The sequence below is a fragment of the Dreissena polymorpha genome, chromosome 6, assembly GCF_020536995.1.
Source record: "Dreissena polymorpha isolate Duluth1 chromosome 6, UMN_Dpol_1.0, whole genome shotgun sequence".
Taxonomy (NCBI): Eukaryota; Metazoa; Mollusca; class Bivalvia; order Myida; family Dreissenidae; genus Dreissena; species Dreissena polymorpha.
In genome coordinates this window covers 45,031,251-45,053,123 of record NC_068360.1, presented here as the reverse complement: position 1 = coordinate 45,053,123, position 21,873 = coordinate 45,031,251, and the positions used below count along the sequence as shown (strand labels likewise).

The following is a 21,873-nucleotide window of genomic DNA, read 5'->3' as shown; positions in this document are numbered from 1 at the left end:
AACCATTCTAAGCATTATTCTAAAAGCTTCTTTACAGATGAAAACAGCCTTGCAGCCACGTTTTTAAACAGACATTAATATTCAAATTGTGTATACACAATAACGTCACGTTATACGGAATTTTCCCTTGATGGGTTGGGCAAACCATGTGAGTGCTCACAAGGCTTTACTTAGCCACGTAAGAAAAGATGTTACAAGGCGAACGTCACAAAACAAATAAAACACATATCTTACTATTCATAACTCAATCTGATCATAGTCTCTGCCCTAAACATTAAGTAATAATTAATTAATAGCCATTAGCAGATTAAAGTGATTCCATTATTATACACATTTGGTAATTTAAGTGTAACTTAAGCGTGAACTCAGATAAATCATCCATGAAAGCAATATTTTAATGTGCCGTTAATTAGTCAAAGCATGTAAATAGAGAATATATGGTTGGTGACTTTTGATATCATGTGATATAAGACGAGTCTGATATGGCGTAGGAAAAGGCGAGGCTTGCCGAGCCTTTTCACACGCCATATCGGACGAGTCTTATATCACATGATATCAAAAGTCACCAACCATATATTCTATTTATTATGCCACATTTTGAAGTAAATAAGAATATATTCACAAAACAAACAAAAACAAACAACCGCTAAATTCATTGATGTAGATACGGTAATAAATATGCAAATTAGTAGCAACCTGATTACATCCGCTAGCGTCTATGCATATATATTTACATATAAAAAAATAGTTCGCAAGTAAGCAAGAAACAATCAAATTTAAACGCACATAATACAAAAATTGAAGCGAGAAATCGAAACTTAAAAGAACAATATCTGCACTAACAACACAATACCAATATTTTTTACAATGACACATTCGACATGTACTTCCAAGAGTACACACCAACCGCTATTTTCAAAGCGAATGTGTAGAGTGAAAATTTCAAACAATAAATACAATAATCAAATGGAACGGGATTTTAACGTAGTGCGCAATTTGGAAGTGATAAGAGTGATTTATTTTTTGTTGTGAGATGTTAACAGTTTTCCCCAAAAAACAGGCCTTCACGTGCGAAGTCAAAGTGGGTGGGGAACGCGACTACTTGTGTATTTCGAGTCGCTGGATCTTCATAATGAAACTGCTTTTGTGCGACGTTACCAGCTGTGTGTAGACGAAACGAAAATGCTTTGGTTTTGCATCGTGGTTTGAGACTGTCAGGGTGACATGATGGATTAATTGCTGTTTGACTGACAATAAATGAACATGTATGTGTTTGGAGATTGCTGAGGTTAATATCTTCACAATCTGGAAATCCCAACATAAGTTGACTGCCAGTTTGACCACTGATCTGCATAATATCAGTGGGAGAGCATGCTTAATCCCGCAGGTTCTGTGTAATCCAATTAAAATCACAATCTTATGAAATATTTGTAATATTTAAATTTTCACTTTAACTTATTTAATAATTTTAATTAATCATAATTAATAAAGTTTTAATTAATTTCAATTAACAAAATTTTAAAATAATTATTGCATATTGTTTAAAATAACTAGTGCATATTGTTTAAAATAACTATTGCATATTGTTTAGAATAACTATTGTACATTGTTAGAAATACTTAAAGAATTGCGCATTTTTAAGCCCAGTTTTCACAAAACCACACCGGAATACTTTTTGTGCCAGGTGAGCTACAAACTCTATCATATTGATGTACTATAAGAAAACAGCTTACTAAGCTAACAAAGAATAGCACATTCCAATCTAAATTGTTTACCAAATCAAGAACGCAAACGTAAGCAATAGAAACTTCTGGAAAGTTCCATGACCAAGGGTTAACAACTTTGACCCGAACAAATATAAAAAGTAGGTGAATCAGCGTACCACGTGAGACCACATAGGATCACGTGAGTAACGTATTAGGAAAAGTCTGATCAGGTTTTAGAAAGTTGCATCTGGAAGAATATTTAAGAAAACACTGCGGGGGGACTCACCACAGTGTTTTTTCGGATATTACAGGTGAGCTGTTGATACTTATTTATTTTCAAACCTAAATTATTGTTTGCTGCAAATAAATATATTCATACTTAAATTATTGTTTACTACTTTAATTTGTTTCACCTACATTCAATGTAGAGTATTTAGGAAAGTTGGTTGACTGCGCAATATCCAAATAAATATATATTGTGTATTAATGATAATTGCTATTTTATAAGTATCATATTAGTAAAACAAATAGTACTGTCTTCTCATAAATAAATAATTTCTTTATTTTATGATTTAACAAAATAATGTTAATGCCTGAAAACTGTTAGTGAAATTGAACAATATTCTGTGTGATTTATTAATATATATTAAGAATCAATATCGTTGCATATGTACGTATATATCATAAATGATATTTATGCATGCAAATGTTTATCTTGTTTAATAAATTAACACAGTGTTTTTTCGGATATTACAGAGAATAAAATGGGCTGTTTACACTGTCGACTTCTTTGATTATTTACATCTATTATGGATTATAGAATATTAGCGCTTAACGCTAATTTGCATAAATTGAAGAATGGTAACATTTAATGCTAACTGAAAATGAAACACTACAAATACAACATTCACTAAGACCGTAATGGACAGAATAATTAATTATTAAGAACTAAATAACGTATCGTACGTAAATAAAGATCCCGTTACCGATTACACTAGATGGAAATAATGAAAACTTCAAGGATATTGAAATAACAAGTAAAAGCACGTACGATATCTGGTGGAGAATAGGTTCTAAAGTTTAATTCCTTTACAATAACATTTTCCACAACAAAAATCGTCAGAAATATTTCAAGATGTCTCACTACAATTTACGTTCTCGCCTATCAGCCACTCTACCGCCACAGTTGACGCCGCCAACATCCCCACCTGACGAGTCGACAGTTCCGGAGCAACCACTTCAACCATCAACTACCATATCAAAACAAGACACTCCAAAATCATCAAGTGAGTCAAAACCTTATTTACAAACTCCCGAAGATTTTGTTGCAAGTGAAAAACGTCGTAAAAAACAATTACGTTCAGATTTTCATAAACAATTAAATTCTATCAAAACAATCAGAAGAGTAACAATACATGACAGCCCATTTCAAAGTCACCCATTACAATCCGATGCATCAGACACCGAAGAAACCCAAGAAACAACACTCCAGCCATTAACGCAGGACCCGCCGAAGGAATCGCTGCTCGAGCCATTATCCAATTTCCGGTACGACCCAGTACCACCGCCATATGGTAATTTTCAGTGCCTTCCCGACGAACGACTACAGGATCCAATTTCCAGTGTTATTTCGCAGAGACCTGACTTTTTCTTAAATACCCCATCACCTAGTGTTAATAGTGCTAATTTTCCATCGCAAAGTGCTAATAGTGACAATATTAACTTACGTAGGCAGACGCCTTCCGCACCTGGCCACTCTCCAGCAGACGGGGAACGACCGGTGAGAAACTTCCATACCGCACAGACTTCGGACCCAAGAGGTACAATGTTTAAGCCAAACATAATTAAGTTAGCATGCTTTACAGGCAGAGACTATGATAGTTTACCAGCGTTTCTGGCAAAATTTCAGAAATTTTGTAGCATGAATAACATTGATAGGGGTGAGTACGCTAATGTTCTTCCATTTTACCTGTCCGACAATGCAGAGAATTTTTACAATAATCTAACCGAAGATATTAAATCTAATTATCAAGAACTCACCAAAGCACTTGCTAAACGATTTCAGACTAAAGAATTAGATTATCATCTAATTGCTATTAAACAAAGAGAAAATGAATCATGTGATGATTATATATCGAGAGCATTAAAAATTTCTACTGATGTACAAGGCTTAGAAGAAAAAGTTCTCGTAAGCTTGCTTGTCAATGGATTAAGAGACAGTATTAAAAAAGATGTTATTTTAAGACAGCCAGAATCTCTGTCAGAACTGGCCAAATACTGTAAACTCTGTGACATGACCACGTCATTTTCAGTCAATTCTATTGACACAAAATTTCAAACGTTATTGGAAGAGATTAAAACCTTAAAAGCGGACATCAAAATTAAGGAAATTAATGCTTTACAGTCAACCCCAATACCAAATATACCGGTAGAAAATTCTTACGCTCAACAACATATGTTTCCAAATCAAATGCCATCTGTTCCTTACAGCCGTTATCAACAATTTCAACCACGACAAAACCAAAATTATAGGATGTCAGTACCGTTAGACTATCAAAGACCGCGAATAGTCGATAGATCCGTATCTAACCCACGTTTACAAGTACACAGACAAAATGCACAAAACCAAATTTGCCCCAAATGCGGATACGATTCTTGTAGGGGGGGTAGAAAACTGTTTTGCATTCAATAAACGATGCAACAATTGCCAACAATTCAATCACTTCCAATCAATGTGTTTTCGAACTAAAAAATGATGGAAAAGACAGAGCAGTAGGTACCATTTTAACAACGCAAATTATTCAAAATTCCAAGTAAAACACGAACAAATAAATAAAAAGGGTTTAATTAACAAAAGTACGCATACAACTCAAAATAAACAAAAACAAAGTATTAAATCTAAACGTAAAATATTAGCTTTAAAGGTAGTATCCACATTTTTTCATAATTCTTTATCAGGAACAATTGCAGATGTCCCAACAAACATTCTTTTGGATTCGGGCAGTAGTATGTCTGTAATCAGCAAATCATTCTTCGCCTCCACAAACATTTCGCGAAACGAATGCCTACCATCTAATCTCCATGTCAAGACCGCCATTTCTGATAATTCGTACAATGTAGAAGGGGTCATTAACCTCCCAATGCTAATTGGCAACACGCGCTTTGAGCACCCGTTTTACATAGTACAAGGCTTAACGAATAATGCAATACTAGGAGTAGACTTCTTTTCGCAATACGAGGCAAAATTAAATTTTGAGACTAATACTCTTGAAATAAATAAAGATAATATTACATGCAAAACCAATTTTATAACAAATGAAATTCACTGTATTCAAGCTAATAAAAAGATAAGACTTAAACCTCATTCATTTCAGAAAATACCTGTTCAATTAAAAGAATGTTTTTTGAATAAAGATTTACATATTATGGATGAAACAAATATCATGGAACTTGATTTATGTATTACAGACAACAAAAATAAAACTATACAATTTCCAATTTACAATAACTCGGATACAGAAAACATGATAAATAAATATGATATTTTAGCTTCAATACATATTTTAAATGAAAACGAAATATATGACATTAATAATTTAGATAAATGTAACGAAAGTGGAAACGTTAAGACGACAACCGAAAAAGAACAAATATTACATAATAAAATAGGAAAAGAATTTGCGAATAATCAGCAACTGTTCGATCTCTTAAAGCAATATCAAGATATTTTTAGTGATTCAGAAACAGATGTCGGCGCCGTTAAAAATTTTGAATGTTCCATCGAATTGATACCGAATGCTATACCTATACGTTCAAGACCATATCCGGTAAACCCCAAAACGAGACAAATCATTGAAGATGAATTACAGAAAATGCTAGATAAAAATATAATTTCACCATCAACTTCAATTTGGAGTAGCCCTTTTGTATTAGTTAAAAAACATACACATTCAGATGATATTTCACCAGAAAACCAACAAGAAAATAAACAATTATATAGGTTATGCATTGATTACCGACTGTTAAATAAAATTTCGAAGAAAATGTATTATCAAATGCCTACAATTGTAGATGTTCAAAATATGATCGCAGAGAAAAAGCCAACTATCTTTACTAAAATAGACATAAAACAAGCATTTCTTAATCTACCCATGGCCGAAAATTCTAAAAAGTATACTGCATTTAATTCACCAACAGGACGATGTTTTCAATTTAACGTCCTTCCTTATGGTTTATGCAATTCTCCTTTTTATTGGTCATTATATCTTTCAAAAATATTAGGAGAATTCAATTTCAAAAACCTTCTATTTTTTCTGGATGACTGTATACTTATGAGTGACAATATTGAAACCCACATCAAAGAACTTTCTCAATTTTTACATAAACTAAAAGAAGCTGGTTTAGTAATAAATCTTAAAAAGAGTCATTTCGCACAAAAACGAATTACATTTCTAGGCACAGTATTTGAAGGAAACACTATTCAAATGGACCCTGACAAATTGAAAATAATTAACGAATTCCAAATTCCTAATAATCAAAAGGGATTAAAGAGTTTTTTAGGCATGACAAATTTCTTAAAACGGTTTATAAAAGACTACTCACACATTGTCGCCCCGTTAAATAGATTACTTAAGAAAGATACCATATTCAAATGGACCGAGGAACATGACAAAAGTTTTAATTATTTAAAACGGGCATTAATGGCAAAACCAATTTTACGATTACCAGATTTTAATCAAGAATTCACTATTTATACAGATGCTAGTACCTCCGCAGTAGGATTCATTTTATGTCAGGAAGATTCTCCAAAACGTCATCATGTTATTTTATATGGGGGTCGTGCTTTAAAAGATAACGAAATACGTTACAGTAGTTGTGAACTGGAATTATTAGCAATCATTTACGCTTTGAAAGAATGTAGAGTCTATATATCAAATATACATGTCAAAATTATAACAGACAATAAAGCTTTAACATTTTTGCATACAGCAAAACACTCAAATGACAGACTATATAGATGGGCTTTAGAACTAGAAAATTATGATCATGAAATCATTTATAAAACTGGCAAGACAAATCCGAGCGATTACCTTAGTAGAATTAACTATTCTAAATCAGACACCCACGTTAAATCCAAGGAAAACATACATACACTTTCCAATGATAACGCACCTTTAACACCTCCACAAACCTTGGCACCAATACAAGTAACGCAAAATAATCATTGCTCCCAGGTTAACATTCTCACAAGAAAAATGCGAAAACAAACGATCAACACAACACCCACCAATCATCAACCAATTATCTCTGCTGACAATCAACTTAGCACCATTCCACCTGACAACAGTGTTATCTCAGATAATGATCACATACCTGGTTCACAACTCCAGACAGTCAATGACCGCAAACAACACGCGCACTTAACAACTAATCAACTAGACATTATAAACTTACAAGCTACATCAAAAGACTTCGGCGACATTTATGCATTTTTAAAGAACGGTCATTTACCTGATGATAAAGACTCAGCAAAACGAATTCCATATATAAGCACCCAATACGAAATAGTTGACAATGGTCTGTTTCATTTTTACGAACCAAGATCTAAGAAACATCAAACTGAAAAAACTTTAATTAAACAATTAGCTTTACCTGAGTCATTAAGAAGTGAAATACTTTACAGTTTTCATGATTTAAATGGTCACTGTGGTGTTGATAGAATGTTTGCAACCCTCAAAACTTTTTATTACTTTCTTAAAATGTATCAAGCAGTTAAAGATTATGTTCAATCTTGTAAAAACTGTCAAATCTTTAAAAGAGATCACAATTATAAACCATATCCATTACAAGAACCTTTTATTGCAAGCGCACCATTTGACATGTTACACATCGACATTGTTACGGTAGCAAAACAGAGCAAAGAATATAAATATGTTTTAAGCGTTATATGCGCATTTTCAAAATTCGCACTATTTATACCATTAAAAACGCAAAACACTATTGAAATCGCAGAACAACTTTATCATAAAGTATTTGCAATATTTGGACCGCCCAAACGTATCACATCTGACCGAGGACAAAACTTCTTAAGTGGTATAATGGATGTTCTTTATAAATTCTTTCAAATAAAGAGGCATCGAACTTCATCTTATCACCCAATGAGTAACGGAATGGTAGAACGGGTACACTCTACATTACTCTCAATACTACGTACATCGTTAAAAGACGAAAGCGATTGGCCTGATAAGCTTTCCAGTGTCCAATTAGCCTATAACTCAACAGTATGTCCGAAAACGACACAATACTCTCCGTACTACATTCTTTTCGGCCGACATATGAATAAACCCATCACTTCCGAATTATTTCCACCAATTAATACCAACCCTTCAATAAACACTTATGTTGAGGAATTGAAACAAAGATTTAAACTTATATGGAATATCACACAAGAAAACATAAATAATTCTCGTGACGTTATGCGTAAGTTTTACAATCGCAAAACTGCAATACGTCCATTTAAATTAGGAGATCTTGTTTTTATTAAACAAGAAAAAGTACCTTTAAATAAATCCAGAAAATTGTTTCGAAAATTTTCAGAGCAACCCTATTACATAACCAAAATATTACAAAATGGCACATATATTTTGAGAGAACGATATTCAAACAAAGAATTAAAAGTTCCGGTTAATATCAACAGATTAAGAAGATACCATGATGAAAAGGATTTACGTGACTTATCTCAAACATTCAAATTCCATGAAAAAGAAACTAATGATAACACAGAAAATCAAAACAATCCGCAAACCGTTACCGACAATACACAACCAAATATAACGGCAATTGACAAACAAAATACAATAAATCAAAATGATATTCCACCAAAAAATTCAAACAAGAAATGGTACAAAGCTGACAAAATTTTAAAAACCAGAATTAAAGATAATCAAAGACAATATTTGATAAAATGGACAAACAAAAAGTATAAGAACAGTTGGGCAAATGACGAAGACACATCAGAAGCACTTATTAAACAATTTTATATAAACAAATCTCTAAAGAAAAATCACAAAAGAAAACGGTAAAATGATAAACAAATTAACTGTTATTTTTTTTTCTTTTAGGCAAGATGTTGGTCACACGATTCATTATACTTTTCCTGTCACTTGTGGGAGCACACAGCGAACAATTGCTGATGAACCATGGCGTTAAGTTCTCAGATCCAAAAACAATAAACTTCGTGAATAATGAATGGACGCATACTTTTCGATTTGATATGCCGGACTATCATTTCAATAGTGACATCGGTAGAAATTATTCATTGTGTAGAGACACTTATTTCTACGAAAAAGGATGTACCATTAGCGTCGAATTCAACACTCTAAGGATTTTAATGGAACATGATATACAATCTTTGTTACACAAATTTCGTAGCATGATTCCTACAATCTCAGATAAACGGAAGACACGTGAGTCACAACCCTTACTTCCCTTTATAGGACAATTAGGTTCAACTCTTTTTGGCATTGCAACAACGTCACAACTTAATCGATTACGCGATCATGCAAATAAATTGGCACAAAGAGTTAATCTCTTAACAAACACATTTACGCACGAATTCGGCGAAATGGCATCATTTGCAACTAATGTTCACGAGCATATGAAATTATTCGATGAATTCGTTGCGAATGCTTCAGCAGTCAGGCATAAAATTGTGGACGAAATGGAATCTATGTCAAATAAACATACAACTGCTGAAAAGTTAATACTAGATGTAAATGATAAAATGATCAAAATAAGGTCACAGTTTGATAGGCTAGCCATAGGAATTGAATCACTGAGCAATCGTAAATTATCGATTCATATAATAAACCCCGAACTAATGTCCCAAACGTTAACAGAAATAGCTTCGTCGTTAAAAATCAACTATCCGACTCATAAATTGGTCAGCACTGAATTGGCATTCTACTACAATCATGCTGAATTTATTTATGGACGCAACAATAATTCGATATACATAATGGTATTGTTTCCACTGACAAACAGTTTGGATAACGAAATTTATGAATTAAATTTCTTTCCAATTCCTCTTGACAATGATATAAAAAACAAAGATGCTAATGAATTCACATCAAAACCGCGGTATTTAATTTATAATGGGAAAAACCTATTATTCACTTTTCTTGATGAATCATTCTTGAGAGACTGTTTGACAGCAGGTTCAACAATTTTATGTAAACATAATGTTATATTTGAAATCGATTTCAATACGAATTGTTTCGTAGAACTCTTGAAACACGGGGACAATGCAAAAACGAAAGATATATGTGAATATAAGATAGTAAGAAACGTCTTGAAACCAGAGCTGAGAATTTTAAATAGTTCTAAGGTACTTGCATACATGCAATCAAATTTAAAATTGGAATGTGTAAATCGTTCTAAAACAATAGATGATTGTAAGTACTGCATTATCGATGTACCATGTGCATGTAAACTAGTCTCAAAAAGTCAACGTATTGATGAGCAATTCACAAAATGTTTGACAAACGATACTACTGTCGACCAAATATATCCAATTAACTTACCGTTACTCCAACAATTTTTTAATAATACGGTTTTGGATAAATTGATGAAAAACATTTCGTACAATGATCCAATAAATGTATTATTACCGGTATTTAAAACCTTCGATCAAAACACACAGGATATATTAACTCGGTCGCACAAATTAGAAATTGACATGCAAACCTTTGTGAAAAGAGCAAAGAAAAACCAAATTGTGTACCATAGCCTAACAGAAGCAATGCTTAACGGTGAAATCTCAATTGAATCAGGTTTATCCACTTTTGATATAATTTCAATCATAGGTATATTACTCACAATCGGAAACACGCTCATGTTGATATTTCTTTCACGAAAAATTCGCATTCTATTAACTGCAATTACACTAATAAAACCAACAGCGGCACAACATCTTAAATACGACAATCCCACCACGCTATCACCACTTCAGGAATTTACCAACAGTCTTAATGAGTCTCTGAAATATGAACATTTTCTTGTCTTTCTGGCCATGATTCACGTTCTCTTGCTAATAACAATCCTTCGCAAATTGCAAATATTCAAACGACAACGTGGCACTCTTTTGATTTTACATGTATCAAATGGTTTAAATTGTATTGATATCAACATCGTCAGTTCGGTTTCTTGTCGATCAGAATGGATCATTGACTTACCTGTCACCCTGAACATAAACAGCATACGCTTTGGATTGTTTCCAAAACTGCTCATTAACACTACAGAAATTTCGTTTCGGAACGCTACAGGGGATATAATAATGGAAATACCATCTGCTCTGTCAATTGGCATTTATCAGTACATCAAACTTCGACAAATGCTCAACACAAACTATCACACTGAACTATTCTTGGTCCATAACGGAATTAAGGAACGTACATAAACGAACTTCAACTTCAAAAAAAAAATAAAAAAAAAATAAAAAAAAAAATAAAAAAAATGGAATAGCATTAGTGGAATAGCATTAGTTATCAGTTTGTCATCATCATATTTGAATATGTTATAACTTTGATGTCAAATTTTGCATGGATTTCAACTCTGACGTCAATTATTCAATGTTATATTTCATTTTTTTCCATTTAACCATTATAAATACTTTGAAGATTATTGAAATGATTTAATTTAATCTTCATTATTAAATACTACATTTTACATGTTTTCTCATATTAGATGTCAATCGTTACATACTTTGATTTTATTCATTACATACATACTTCAAATTTTTTTTTATACTTTCGCTGTTCTCATTTCAGGCGCACACGACAATACATCATTCATATAAATATAGTGTGTATTTCATAATTGTGTTCTTAAATTTGTATTTTCATTGATACTCTATTGTATATATAATATCATTTTATCGTTACATTTTTGGTTCCCTATTGTCAATTTTACATTTCATTATTTTCATAAAATGGATATTGTTATTAACATTTCATTTTTATATTGTTCTCTAATTATTTCAAGTTATTATTTAAATACAATGGCAACTCTTCTAGTAATTTATACATTTCCCTCCCTTTAGATAACCATCAACTGCATCACATAAAATACTTTTTAAATACTTTTCCCAAATTAAGAAAAATCCATAGACGCACTAAAAAGTTACTATTTACCCACATGTTAAATAATCCTAACATTTCATTTTCAAGCTTAATTTTTGCTATAGACTACTTCGACATAAATATACTCTATCTTCAAATGCTCGACCATCTACTTTATGAAATCCACCCCCTAAATTTTCAAATCTGCCAAACAATTATTTTAAGGTTCGGTTCAAAATCCCAAAGATCCATAATAGCCCACAAAAGATTTCTTCAATCAAAATTTCTACCTCCCTCATTATACAATTTTTCCATTACAGACATCTTAAATGCAGATCTTAAACAAATCAATAAATTATAATGACTCAACATTTTCGCCTTTACAAACAATCCCTTAAATGCCAATCGATCCCTATTGATTTTGACAACACATATTGTCGAGTTTGTCATGCTTCGCTGAAAAATTGTCGTCCAAATTTCAAAAAACTTGATCCTCTTGTTCATTTATTCTTAAGTCGAACCCCTTGTTGCCATACACCCCATCATATCTTCTGCTCCTATGACACTATACAAAACGGATTCAAAATTTGTAAATTATGTCTCCATGCTGTAAAATGTTTCAACTGGAAACTAATAGCTCAGTATATGTTGGAACCCAAATGAACATACTAAACATAAAAATGTATAACTAAATGTGTCTATTAAAGTCACCTATGCTAAACATTAACTTACAAACTTTTCAATTGTATAAATAATACTTGATAATTCTTTTGTTTTCCAACAAATACTAACATGTATATAGACTGCTTTGTCATTATTGTGCATTTCAATTACGTTGTACTTGATCTTTGTCTTATTGATGTTTCAAATAATGATCTAAGTATTGATTCTCTAATATAGTTTATTTGAAACCCTGTTTATATTTGTTGTTTTGTTATAGACACTTCAGGCGGAGTGTACATTTAGAGTTGTTGTATTTTCATTTACGATTAATGCCTAGTGTGTTTACGAATTCTTTTTTCTATTATCTATATATTACATCTATTTCGATTGTTGTTAAATATGTTAGATTCATGTATGCATGCTTTAATATTATACAGTTAAATGTTCTGGGATTGTTTTCAACAGCAGTTAAATTTAAACAGCCCATATATTAGAATAGGAATTCTAATTAAAAAGAAGGAGGGGAAGATGTAATCCAATTAAAATCACAATCTTATGAAATATTTGTAATATTTAAATTTTCACTTTAACTTATTTAATAATTTTAATTAATCATAATTAATAAAGTTTTAATTAATTTCAATTAACAAAATTTTAAAATAATTATTGCATATTGTTTAAAATAACTAGTGCATATTGTTTAAAATAACTATTGCATATTGTTTAGAATAACTATTGTACATTGTTAGAAATACTTAAAGAATTGCGCATTTTTAAGCCCAGTTTTCACAAAACCACACCGGAATACTTTTTGTGCCAGGTGAGCTACAAACTCTATCATATTGATGTACTATAAGAAAACAGCTTACTAAGCTAACAAAGAATAGCACATTCCAATCTAAATTGTTTACCAAATCAAGAACGCAAACGTAAGCAATAGAAACTTCTGGAAAGTTCCATGACCAAGGGTTAACAACTTTGACCCGAACAAATATAAAAAGTAGGTGAATCAGCGTACCACGTGAGACCACATAGGATCACGTGAGTAACGTATTAGGAAAAGTCTGATCAGGTTTTAGAAAGTTGCATCTGGAAGAATATTTAAGAAAACACTGCGGGGGACTCACCACAGTGTTTTTTCGGATATTACAGGTGAGCTGTTGATACTTATTTATTTTCAAACCTAAATTATTGTTTGCTGCAAATAAATATATTCATACTTAAATTATTGTTTACTTCTTTAATTTGTTTCACCTACATTCAATGTAGAGTATTTAGGAAAGTTGGTTGACTGCGCAATATCCAAATAAATATATATTGTGTATTAATGATACTTGCTATTTTATAAGTATCATATTAGTAAAACAAATAGTACTGTCTTCTCATAAATAAATAATTTCTTTATTTTATGATTTAACAAAATAATGTTAATGCCTGAAAACTGTTAGTGAAATTGAACAATATTCTGTGTGATTTATTAATATATATTAAGAATCAATATCGTTGCATATGTACGTATATATCATAAATGATATTTATGCATGCAAATGTTTATCTTGTTTAATAAATTAACACAGTGTTTTTTCGGATATTACAGAGAATAAAATGGGCTGTTTACACTGTCGACTTCTTTGATTATTTACATCTATTATGGATTATAGAATATTAGCGCTTAACGCTAATTTGCATAAATTGAAGAATGGTAACATTTAATGCTAACTGAAAATGAAACACTACAAATACAACATTCACTAAGACCGTAATGGACAGAATAATTAATTATTAAGAACTAAATAACGTATCGTACGTAAATAAAGATCCCGTTACCGATTACACTAGATGGAAATAATGAAAACTTCAAGGATATTGAAATAACAAGTAAAAGCACGTACGATATCTGCACCATATGTTTCCTGGCCGAGTGGTTGGTAAGTTTCATTGTTATGTATACATGCTTAAACACACATGTTTCATTATTTGTGCCATTTTTTTACATCCATGCTCATGCTGATGAACCAATGATCAGTGCCAGTTGTTCTACCGTCGCGAACTGTTTATTCAAAATTGTGGATAAATGAGTTGCGCACTGTTCGAAATTGTGAAAAAATGAGACACGCATTGTACCAAAATTTGAAAAAATGAGTCGCGCACTGTTCAAAATTGTGGGAAACATTAGTTGGCCACTGTTCATTTTGATTTCAAAATTGTGGAAAAATGAGTCCCACACTTTTCATAAATTAAATTTTGAAAAAATGAGTCACGCGCTGTACAAAATTTGTAAAATGAGTTGCTCATTGTTCAATTTTTTGGAAAAAATAAGTCATGCACTGTTCATTCAAAATTGTGGAAAAATGAGTTGCGCACTGTTCAAAATTGTGAAAAAATCATGTCACGCGCTGTACACAATTTGGAACAATCATTTGCTGGGGGAAAATTAGTGGGGCACTGTTCATTCAAAATTTCAAAACAATAAGTCACAAACTCTTCAAATTGTGAAAACACATGAGTTGCACACTGTTCAAAATTTGTAAAAATGAGTCGCGCACTGTTTAAAATTTGGGAAAAAAAAGAGTCGCGAACGGTTAATTCAACATGGTGGAAAAATGAGTCGCGCACTGAACACAATTTTAAAAAATGAGTTGCACACTGTTCAAAATTGTGAACAAATTGAGTCACGCACTGTTCATAAAAAATTTCACTGTTGAAAACTGTGAACAAATGAGTTGCGCGCTGTGCAACTTTTTTGAAAACATGTGTCGAAAAGTGTTCAAAATTGTGTCGCCCACAGATCAACATTGTGAAAAAATGAGTTGCAAACTTTTTTTTAATTGTGAAAATTTGAGTCGCGAACTTCTTTAAATTGTGAAAATTTGAGTCACAAATTTCTCAAATTAGGAAAACAAACACCTATTCCCTTAATTAGCAAAAAAAGCCCCGAGTCCATAATAAAAATATTTTAAGTTAAAAGAAATTCTTAATTATTTTTATATAAAGTGGAGTTTATACATTTTCATTTTGTATTAATAATATTTTGTCTATTAACGTTGTAATTTGTTCAAGTTGTGCCATAAAAATGTTATTAAAACACTCTATTTTGAAATGTTATCTCCTGTTGGATTTGTTTTATTTTATTATAATATGAAATGTTTTTCTTTTAATGGCAGAAAGTTGCGACCACACATTCCATGGGTGATGATATCTACCAAAAATCTTGGCGGCACAGTTCTACCCTCATCAGTTGCACTTGTCCCAGTCTTTCTCTGCCTCTCAACCAACTCGAGATATTCCCCCCCCCCCAACTGCATCCCGGCACAGCTTCACATCAACCCATCTAATTAATTTGTCGGAAAGGTAATGCTGTTTTGTCGACAAATTTATTTTTGAGAGTATTTATGTTTTATCTGAACATGTTATAAATCTATATGTCACTGTATTTATAAAGTTTAAATTTTAATACAAATTATATATCTGGATTTTTATTATTTACCCTTTGCATGCTGGGAAATTTATCGTCTGCTAAAATGTCGTCTGCTGAATTTGTAAAATAAGCAGTTTCTTCATTTTTTTCAAAGATTACTATCAGAATAGCAAACAGTTTGGATCCAGATGAGACGCCACGTTTTGTGGCGTCTCATCTGGATCCAAACTGTTTGCAAAGGCCTTCAAAATTCGGTTCCAGCACTGAAAGGGTTAAAGCAGTTATGCAATGAATGTTTGATGATGTTTTTTTTCCTAAAGGATTCTTAATTTTATTTTCAGGTTGACTACACAAATTTCCTGTTTGGTTGTGGAGATAGAATCATTTTTTTGTGAAAGTTTGATTTCAGACACTTAAAAATTGAAATTGTCATGTATTAGGCATTAGCAAAGCATCTCAATCAAGTATTTATTATTTTACTTTGTCAATGTTAATTCATTGTGTTTGCTATTCACCTGTTTGCCTTGCTTTTTATAAGAATGACACAAAAAAGGAAAGCATTTGTAAAGTATTAGTTAATTTTTTTTATATGATCTTAGACGAGATGTTTAGTGAATATTTGTCATAAATTCTTCTTTAAATTGATCAAATCTGTCATTTTATATTTAAAACGTGTTAAGTATATTTGTGTTACGTTTTAAATGTTTATCATTACTGTTTTAAATTGTGTTCATCTATAGCCAATGAATGGTAGCGGTGCACATTTGTATTTGTTTAATTTTTTTCCATTGATTAATGCTCATTTAATTTATATTTCCCTATAGATATATACTTAATAAAGTGTTAGTTTTGTTTAAAAAAATTAAAAAATAAAATATGAATCGCTGTTCGTTTCCATTTAAACCAAAGAAGCGACATACCACGCCTACAAAAAAGTAGTTTTCAGAATGGGCGGGGCTAAAACATGGAACGCTAAAAAAATTCTTGAGTAAACCAAATATGGGCGGAGTTTTAAAACGGATATTGATGGGCGGAGCTTAAAACTGTTATAGGATGGGTATCCGATAACACTTTAAAATATCATGTCAGCGTCTCCAACGTTAATGCGCTGTCGTGGCATAATAAAAGCCAGTATTTTCCATGGATACTCTTGATATGATTTGATAAACACGTTCCATAGTGTGGTTAAATACAATCATCTTAACCACTAACCAGCATTCGCGTTAATGATATGCAAGAATGCAATATAACAATACAATTTTAGTGGGCGCTCAAATAAATTGCCGTTTGTGTTTATAGGATAAAGCAAAACATCAGAGTTCAGTAAAAGCCAACTGAAAACATGTCCCCGTAAACTTAAGACTTTGTACCATGATCTAAGTACTATCTAGAAATAGAAATCAGAGGCATGGCCAAGTTATTCAAGCACCCTAAAACTGAAATGAGTAGTTTTCCCTGGCAGGCAGGAGTATGAACATTCAATTTAATTGGTCAGAACAAACTAAGATTTTCGGAGTGCATTAATATGCCTGTGACCTATAGCTTTGCTACATGCATATCAACATAGCAACTGATAAGTCAGTACTATTTAGCTAGCATACATATATGTGCATCTATACTGCGAATATATATTTTTCCGCGAAATTATTAATAAACTAAAAATATATGTGAAATTATTATGAACAAATCAGATATCAAAAAAATAAATGGCTTATTTTATGCAAATCATGAGTGTAAACATGACAACATAATCATCCGAAATTACATTAAAACAGCAGGTAAAACAAAGTACATGTACATTCATTTCATAATAAACTGTACAAAAATTACACTAATAAACGTTGAGCTATAATATAATTGTCTATTTTCTTAAAACACATTATACAGTAAATACCTAGCTTCCTAAGCGTCCCTTTATTATTCCTGCTCATTTTTGATGTGCATACTTGGTATTTTTATCCCCACGCTTTTTGAAAAAAAGGTGGGGATATTGTGGTTATCACCGCCGTCCGTCCGTCCGTCCGTCTGTCCGTCCGTCCGTCCTGGCCACTATCTCCTCCTACACTAAAAGCACTAGAACCTTGAAACTTACACACATGGTAGCTATGAGCATATGTGCGACCCTGCACTATTTGGAATTTTGATCTGACCCCTGGGTCAAAAGTTATAGCAGTTGGGGTGGGGCCGCGTCAGAAATTATCACTCATTTTTTTAGGTTATTTTACATTTACTTCTTTATTTCTACACCGATTCACTTCAAATTGATACTGGACCTCTCTTATGACAATACGGTCAATCTCAACCATGCATGGCCCCATTCCCAACCCTGGGGCGCCCCGCCCACATAGGCCACACCCACCAAAAATTTCCATTTACTATAATTTTTTCATTTCTACACGGATTCACTTCAAATTGATACTGAACTTTTGTTATGACATTAGGGTCAATCTCAACTATGCATGGCCCCAATCCCAACCCTGGGGCGCCCCGCCCACATAGGCCACACCCACCAAAAAATTCCATTTACTATAATTTTTTCATTTCTACACGGATTCACTTCAAATTGATACTGAACTTCTCTTATGACATTAGGGTCAATCTCAACTATGCATGGCCCCATAACCAACCCTGGGGCTCCGCCCACATAGACCACACCCACCCAAAATTGCCTTTACTATAATTTCTTTATTTCTACACCGATTCACTTCAAATTGATATTGAACTTCTCTTATGACAATACAGTCAATCTCAACTATGCATGGCCCCATTACCAACCCTGGGGCGCCCCGCCCACATAGACCACACCCACCCAAAATTGCCTTTTACTATAATTTCTTCATTTCTACACCGATTCACTTCAAATTGATACTGGACCTCTCTTATGACAATACGGTCAATCTCAACCATGCATGGCCCCATTCCCAACCCTGGGGCGCCCCGCCCACATAGGCCACACCCACCAAAAATTTCCATTTACTATAATTTTTTCATTTCTACACGGATTCACTTCAAATTGATACTGAACTTTTGTTATGACATTAGGGTCAATCTCAACTATGCATGGCCCCAATCCCAACCCTGGGGCGCCCCGCCCACATAGGCCACACCCACCAAAAAATTCCATTTACTATAATTTTTTCATTTCTACACGGATTCACTTCAAATTGATACTGAACTTCTCTTATGACATTAGGGTCAATCTCAACTATGCATGGCCCCATAACCAACCCTGGGGCTCCGCCCACATAGACCACACCCACCCAAAATTGCCTTTACTATAATTTCTTTATTTCTACACCGATTCACTTCAAATTGATATTGAACTTCTCTTATGACAATACAGTCAATCTCAACTATGCATGGCCCCATTACCAACCCTGGGGCGCCCCGCCCACATAGACCACACCCACCCAAAATTGCCTTTTACTATAATTTCTTCATTTCTACACCGATTCACTTCAAATTGATACTGAACTTCTCTTATGACAATACGGTCAATCTCAACTATGCATGGCCCCATTACCAACCCTGGGGCCCCGCCCACATAGACCACACCCGCCCAAAATTGCCTTTTACTATAATTTCTTCATTTCTACACCGATTCACTTCAAATTGATACTGAACTTCTCTTATGACAATACGGTCAATCTCAACTATGCATGGCACAATTACCAACCCTGGGGCGCCCTGCCCACATATGTCACACCCACCCAAAATTGCCTTTTACTATAACTTCTTCATTTCTACACCAATTCACTTCTAATTGATGATGAACTTCTCTTATGACAATACGGTCAATCTCAGCTATGCATGGCCCCATTACCAACCCTGGGGCACACCTAGGTCAAACATTCGGCGTGGGGATACGCGTCGGCCTCTGCCGCGCCATTTCTAGTTAGAGTAATGTTGTTATGCATTAAAAAAAAAACTGTACAGTTTAAAAATATATAATTTGATGTACAGTTTTTTTAAGAATACTTTTCATTTCTGTAGATATGCTACTTGGACACACGGCAGTAGGCGTATTAACAGTTAAGACCAATACATGCATATTAAGAATACTTACCAATAAAATATTATGTGTTAAAAAAGCTCTCCAATCTGTTTACATTTGCTGCTTTGTATGTTCTTTCCTTGAAAGCATGATTTATATATGAAAGACGCTGGTTTTTCTTTTCCATGAAAACCATGATATTTCTGTATGATATTTAGTCTGCTCCATACTATATCTAAATACATTTTCCAATTTGCAAAAGCATTTGTTGTACATATAAAAATGTCACCAAGTAGGTCATGAAATGATCTGCAAGTCATCGAATCATAGTGCTTTTTTGACAAAATGTCCGAATCGGTTTAACGTTCAAAACAAGAATTGCCAAATCTTCGTAAATATTGAGAATTTAGCGATGTCAGATGTTGAACTTTCAGACGACGAACTTATCACACACGTTTATCTTTCGTCTATATTGGTCAACATCTCGTTTTTAGCAAGATTGAGATAAATGAATCTGTATTTTGCTATGTTTATTAGCATATCGCATTGACTATTGTATCGATAACTATGATTTATAGTTGATATTTGAAGTTTTACGTGCATATCTGTCAAAGGATCAAACCTCATTTATCTAAAAAAAATGCTCGGAGTGTTATATTTTCGAATACCATGGACAGGGGCCAAAACTCACACAGAAGGGCCCCGATATTCCTTCTAAACTGTCTGATGGAATACGTGTTCTAACGTTGTACATGTTGTAAATGCTTGTTAGACATATGTGAGCGCCATTTTTATTTATAAGACAGCGCCACAACAGATCTACATGTATGGCATGTGGTGTAAGTATTTATTGTGCAATCCACTCCATCATAAACATGTGTTAGTTTTGATACACATCGTTAATGGAAAAAAACATTTGATCGATTAGTAAGATATAAGCGTCATTTTATCTATGTATGCTTTGATGTTGTTGTTGTTGTCGTTGTTAAAGTTGAATTGGTACCGACCACATGGTTAAACTGCTTTCTCATTTCTATCCAAGTGTCTTCACTCACTTGAATTTACGGGAACCAGTCACCAAATAATCACACTTTTTGCCGAGATTTTCAGTCAAATTTCTGTAACAGCTTGAGAGCCTTTTGCCCATCAAGCATATGCTCAATGTGCTTCATGTCGCTGTACTTTATTCCAGACACGTTTCCGGGAGCCAACCCATAAAGGTAAACGTCGTCAACCCAGAAAAATGGCGTCATCGTGGCTGCTCTGTAAATCGCCGGTATAACGTCATTAGTGTACAGAACCATAAAACCACTGCAATACTCCGGATACGCTGTGTTTCCCCGATAATGGTTTTCGTTCACATACCACTTACTAGTCTTTTCCCGAATAATCGGCATCGTTCCGGTGTAAACATGATTACAAAATATCTGTTTCGTTTTGTTGTGAAAATTCGGTAGCACGCGAGTGAACAGTTGAAACATATTGACAACGATGTCGTCGTCAGTTTTTAAAATAAATTTTGCGTTCCTACATCGTTCGGTGATCCACCTGTACCCCATGACGCCCTTGTGAGTGAGGTTCTTATAAGCGTCCCGGAAGTTCCCTTGCAGCATGTCGCGGTAGTCCTTAAACTCGGTCTCCATCTTTTTCTGTAGCGTTGCATCCTCCACTCGCCCAAGCAGGAAGAGAACTATGGACACTCCAAATTTACGGTAGTAAGTGTCGTTCGCCCATGTCCTGCGTATCGCTAGCTTGAAGTGGTCCGGCGCCGTATGCACTATTAAAAGCACTGACAGATTTTTCACTTCTGAACACAGAGCTGGATTTTCAAATACATATTTCCCATTGAACATTGGATATTTTTCACCAGATGACGCATTTATGAGCGTATCGAGTTCGGTGTCTGGCGATATCGCCATAAGTTCTGGTGACAACGTTGTAGTTGTGGGTTGCCCGATGTTGGTAACCGCCACT

At 33.5% G+C, this 21,873-nt stretch overlaps 2 protein-coding genes and 1 long non-coding RNA gene across 5 annotated transcripts in view; 1 reads left to right on the top strand and 2 right to left on the bottom strand.

Annotated features, from left to right (window-relative positions):
• Window positions 1-21,873, bottom strand: part of LOC127833814 (lactosylceramide 1,3-N-acetyl-beta-D-glucosaminyltransferase-like) — a 71,659-nt gene that overhangs the window by 40,965 nt on the left and 8,821 nt on the right. The window lies entirely within an intron of this gene.
• LOC127833816 (beta-1,3-galactosyltransferase 1-like) overlaps window positions 1-21,873 on the bottom strand; it is a 58,658-nt gene that overhangs the window by 30,208 nt on the left and 6,577 nt on the right. The gene's annotated exons all lie outside the window — the stretch shown is intronic.
• Window positions 2,732-12,136, top strand: LOC127833817 (uncharacterized). Its single transcript, XR_008027613.1, has 3 exons — window positions 2,732-2,992; window positions 3,438-3,526; window positions 11,534-12,136. It is a non-coding gene; the product is annotated as an uncharacterized LOC127833817 (long non-coding RNA).